Source organism: Austrofundulus limnaeus, unplaced genomic scaffold (assembly GCF_001266775.1).
Source record: "Austrofundulus limnaeus strain Quisiro unplaced genomic scaffold, Austrofundulus_limnaeus-1.0 Scaffold681, whole genome shotgun sequence".
NCBI lineage: Eukaryota > Metazoa > Chordata > Actinopteri > Cyprinodontiformes > Rivulidae > Austrofundulus > Austrofundulus limnaeus.
Window position 1 is genome coordinate 9545 of NW_013953083.1, and position 6188 is coordinate 15732.

Here is a 6188-nt window from a genome sequence, read left to right on the forward strand (position 1 = left end):
ACACACACACACACACACACACACACACACACACACACACACACACACACACACACACACACACACACACACACCCCAGAGGCAGATTTCAACATGCTCCCCACATTCCTGGACTCATTCAGTCAGAGGCTCAGAGAAAAGAGGAGGATCAGTTTCAGGCTCAAGTTCGTCATGATTTTAGTTTTCATAACGTTTCTCAGCAGTTTGACTGTTTCTGCATCAGGTGAGAGTTTTCAGTTGTTTTTGTTCCTCAGGTAAAGATTCATTGTTTCTGATTATTAGTTTTAGAGACAATGTGTTGGTCTGACACCTGTGATTCCATTAGTTTATGTGTTTCTTTGAACATCTTGGGTTTTCAAAGCATCATTGATGTGTTTAATCCACTATCTGTTGACTGGATCCTGGTTTGTAGATGAAGGTAAAGAGCTGGAAATCTAATGAAACWGAGTGTTTTTGTGCCCCGTCACCGAGAGAAGAGTGGGAATTAGAAATACCCTCCTTCTGTCCATCTGTGCATGCTGTGAGCATGAAACGTGAAAAATGAGTGTGGTACCAACTCCACTTTGGTATGCGGCCACATCTAGGCGTAAGAAAGGTTCCTTTTAAAAACTGGGTTGTCAAAAATCCAAGATGGCTGCCACCATATACACATGTAAACCTTGTCAGTTGGAGATGTTTTATATTACTTAAAAGTAAAGTTTTCTCAAATTATTTGGCCAAAAATAAGCAGTTTTCTTCTTGGTGTGTGGCTGCATTCAGGCATATAAAGAGGTCACTTTCAAAACTTGGGTTACCACSTCAAAATCCAAGATGGCCACCACCATATATAAATATTGTAGATGTAAACCAACCACCCCAATTATTTGAGGAAACTATGCTTTATGGTGAACTAAAAAGTTTTTATATTGCTTTAAAGTAAAGTTTCCTCAAATAATTGTGGTGGCCTTTGGGTGGACAAAGACTAATCTAAGGTTTCTGCCACTGACCACCACCCAGCCCCGTCACTGCACCTGCTGCTGGATTAAACTGAAAGCTCATCTCACCAGGATTCTGCACCATTTTRGACAGGAAATAACTAGTGCTGTGGTACTTGAGATCCGTCTTGGTCTTGAGACCGACCACATTTGTACTCGGTCTTGTCTGGGTCTYRGACATTGAGGACTCTGGATTTTATTTCAAGACCAATCAGGACCACAACTGTGGAAATATCACTAAATAGCCAGAATGTTGATGAATTCTTTTGTTAACATTCTTGTTTCATTTGATATAAAACACACAGATTCAAATCCAAATTTGAATCATGTATTTTTGTTAGCCATGTCATCCATCCCCACCCCTTCAAAATCTTCAATAATACAGTTTGGCTGCTAAAATCATAAAAAATATATTTGTAAAACAATATCCAGAAGAAAGCAAACGTTAGCAGTCTACCTCTGTGGCAAAAAAATTTTCTTGGCCCTCGCAGATTTTGTCAATATTAGTTGTACATATTAAATTAGCTACATGTGTACAGAATACTCCATCTTTAACTGAACTGATTTTTTTTTCCTGGTCTTAGTCTCGACTTGGTCCAAGCCCTAAATGTCTTGGTCTGGTCTTGGGTTAGGTGGTCTTGACTAGCTTACCATATACATTTGTTCTTAATTCAAACCAGGTCTTGGTCAGTTTGATCTTTTATGTGATCCATACCAACAGAAATGGCTCAATGGCATCAATAATCTCTCAATAATAATAATAATCAATAAGTTCTTAGTTTTGTGTTTCCTGTTCAGACAGCTGCCGTCAGTTTAATGAATGTTTTATCTGATGCAGTTCTTTACTAACGATCTTTCTTTAATCTTTCAGGAACCAGYGTGTACTGTGTTTACTACGAGGACTGCATCCTGCCATGTCGCTTCCAAGAAGGAGATGAAGTAGTCATCCAGTATGTCTACTCAGAAAACATCTCTGTGCACTCGTTTTATCAGAACCAAGACCATCTGGACTCCCAGAACCGACAGTTTAGTAACAGAACATCCCTGTTCAAGCATGAGATCTCTAAAGGAAACGCCTCTCTGCTGCTGAGAGAAGTGATGGTTGATGATGAGGGACAGTACACGTGTTCRGTCAGTACCATCACAGGACAGGAGTCTTCAGTTATAGACCTCAGAGTTGATGGTGAGACAGAGACTCACACCCACATCACCAGAAATACACAACAACTACAACAGATCCATGTTTTAAAGGGTTTTAGGTAGAAATACTCAACACAGCCTGCTACTGACATACCTGGTACTTACAGGGTAACTATGAAGTACAAAGAGACTACTTACAGCAATACTTAAAGAGTACCTGTAGAGTACATAATGAGATACTCAGAGGGTACTCGTAGCAATATTTAAAGAGTACATGAGGGATGCTTACAGGGTGCTTACAAGACACTTAATSTTTCCTTTCAGGGCACTTATGTGGTTACTTATAGGGTACTTATAAAGTATCTACAAAGTATTTAAAGGGTTCTAATGTTTTTGATTTCCATGGGGTACTTGTGAGGATATTTACTAGGTGTGCTCACTTGGTACCTATTGGGTACTTTTAGAATACTTATGGGGCATCTAAATGGTACTTATGGAGTACTTACAGAGTMTTTATTAGGTACCTAAAGGGTTTATATAGAGTACCTTTGGAGATAGTTACAGAGTAACAAGTCATTTCATAATAAAGGCCGGCCCCCATAAGTATCCTGTAAGTGTAAGGTACACAATAAGTACCTTGTAAGTACATGATTTGCACCTCAGTGYATACCCCATAAGTACTAGGTACTTGCTTTGTAAATAAGTAAGTAAACTAAAATAGGAAGTTAAAACACATTTACTTTGTTTTTTATACATTTTTCAGTTCTGGTCTCTGAAGTCAGCATCACTCCAGAAGGAGACAGGCTCASCTGCAGCTCAGACGGGATCTACCCTGAACCTGGACTCACCTGGTCCACAGTCCCTCCGTTAAACACGACTGTCCTGCACAGATCCACGACCCGTCCCACTGGTTCCCATCTTTACAGCATCAACAGCTCTCTGATGGTTTTAAACAGTTTTACTGATCTGATCTACAGCTGCACCGTCAGAACCCGGAGCAGCCAAAGAACAGCTGTTCTGAGGCAACAAAGTAAGTTTTATTTCTACAACTGCAGCCAGAAGTACTGAGAACTACACAAATGTTGGTTTCCACCAACCATGCTGCTTTAATGTTTTTATTTGTTGATGTCCTGATGCTCAAAACTCCAGGTGGAAAAATCTACCATCAAGAGGACCTGACTGAAGCTTGTTAGATTCAGTGGTGGGCACAGTTCCCCTAAAGCACTAAAGCACTAATAGGGGAACTAATTTTCTGATTAGTGCTTTAGGGCTTTAGCTAATTTCTTAATTCATTAGTGGATTAGCACTTAAATTTATGGGCTAAATTTAAAAGCACTAATTGAGTTCTTTAAATGTTATTGATCAACATTATTGTCAACAGCTGAGGGTGAAAGCTGTCAGACATGTTGTTCACATGTGTCACTTCTCCACCACATCAGTGGTTTTTTTTTTAACATTTTTGCTTCCGACCCACAAAATAACAGTTGCAGAAACTCCTGACCCCAGATATAATGTAAACTTACTCTGTGAAACATGGGAATAATAACTATGAACAAACCTAGTAACTATGATAGTAACTTTTAGTCATTCATGATTATTTTAAAAATTGCAATAATCATAATGAAAATAATACAATAGCTTTTTTTTTTTTGTATTTAGATTGATGTCTGGAAATCATCTGGGGACCCTCCCTTGATGTTTTGTGACCCACAAAGGGGTCTCGACCCCAACCTTGGGAACCAGAACCACCATACACTAGATGAAATATTAACAACGTTCTGCAAACAGAAAATATGGGCAAAAGGGGGCAGATGTTACAAGAGTTTTTCTTTTTTCTGCTCCTTTTCATTTTTCATTTTAATGACATTGTGTTTGTGTTATGGTTGAATTTTGTTTTGTTTTAAWTAATTAAATTAGTCTCATGTTGACTCTGAGGAATGTTCCACGGGTCAGCTGGGATTTTAGTGCTTTAGAATTAGCTTTTGCTAAATTTTAAAGTGTGTTAGTGCTTTAGAATTAGGGGACCTGAATATTAAAGTTAGTGCTTTAGGGTTAGTGTAACTAATTTTTAGATTAGTGCCGCCCACCACTGGTTAGATTTATGTCAGATRATTCTGCAACATACTGAAATATAACCGTTTTGCATTTGTTAAAGAAATATTTACCTTTTAGACCAGAGTGTCAAAATAATCAAACAGGGCAGAACCATTTTTTTAAACTCAGCCTTGTTTTTGGCTAATTTATGAGTGACCCCCTCATGTAGCTGAGACGCCCCCCCAGATGAACGCCCTCAGGCCTGGTGGTAACCTGAMCATGGAAACTTCCTCTCTGAATAACCTCCAGTAAAAACAGTTTGACTCTTTGAAAACAAACAGACTGAAATGAAAGCCGGAGTCTGATGACTTGAAAAGTGTTTGTTTTTGTTGTTTCAGCTACAAACGGCCGCTCTAAGACCATCCCCTGCACCGAGTCAAACATCTCTGTGATGGAGCTGGTCTGGAGGTTCAACCACAGTCAGGTCATCCTGACCAGGCCTCAGAGCCACGCCCCCTACGATGTTTCAGAGAGGTGGAGGAAACACGTGGTGGAGCTGTCAGAGTCCGGCAGCCTGACCTTACAGGATTTATCTCCTGAACAGGCAGGAGTTTACTCCTGTCAGGTCGGAGAGACCACCATCAACCACTTCATCCTCAGAGTAACTCCAGGTAACAACTTACAATAACTAATGATAACTAATAAATTAAATAATAAAACATCAGGAACTTCAGCTCACTGATGTATTTTTCTCTTTCAGACAAACCMTCAGTCAATGGAAGCATCATATTTGGTGTGACTGTCGTCGTTCTGTTCGTTGTTTTAGGAGTTTTACTTGTTTTATGTTGTAAAAAGATCAAAAGTAAAGCATTTAGATGAATGTCCTGTCTTTTTTTTAAATAATCTGTAAATATGTCTGTTGAACAGATAAGTGAAAAGTTGTGAAGTCACTGAAGAAAAACACACAAAAAAAGTGAAACTGAGTTTCAGTCAAATAAAGACCACAGTTATTTTATTAACAGCAATTTTAGCTCAAACATGTTGTAAATAAATGCTTTTATTGTGTTTAATCTGTGCTAATGTTTGTATTTCTGGTTTAAATTGACAACATCTGATATTTTCTCCTGCAGCTTCCATAGAAACTCTAATGATAATTATTAATAAAAATGATTTGTTTTAGTTCCTGACAGCCTCACAGAGCTTAACTTAGGTGGTTTTTTTTTGTTGTTTTCTTTTGTTTTTGTGTTTTCAGTGAACTCCAAAGAACAAACTTCAAACAAACTGTAAAAAAATAATTGAATGACTGAAACAACATTTAACTGTAAGAAATGAAGAGGTGTCGTTCTGTTAGAGCAGAACATTTCTGAATAAGAAAGATTCCCACAGAGGGAAGAGTTTATTATTTGTTTATTATTAACTCCAGGAAAGATTCTGTTCAGATATCATTTGATTGTTAGTGAAAAGTTGACAGAAACTGTCAGGATATGTTTTGAAGGAAACAAGAATCTGTTTAAAAATGTCAGCCGATTAAAGATTTGATTAGTTAAAGATTTTTATGAAGGAAATATTATGTTTAAACATTTTTGTTGGTAAAAATTCTCATGACAGGAAAGAAAAAATTTTAAGGAGGCATGCATTTAGCAAAGAAATGATTCCAGTGCAGGAAATATTCTGGTAGAGAAACGTAAATAGTTTCTGTTTATGTAAGATTTCTAAATTCTGTTGGTACCTTGAGGTCAAAGGTTGTCAGGAAAATATTCCCGCGGAGAAAAAAAATTCTCAGTGGAAAAAATTCCTGACAGGATAAACTGTTCAGGAGCAAATCCTGTCTGTTAGGAAAAATTCTGTTAGTGACGGATGAGAGTAAATTCTTTTAGGTAAAGATGTAATGATGGAAAACACCAGGATTATAAATCTGCTCATCAAACTGAAGGATTAAATGAAACAAAATTAAATGTTTACTGCTGTATCTTCAAAGAGTTGAAATACTAAAAGTATTTAATGTGCTTTTACGAGAAATGTGTATTTTATTACATAATT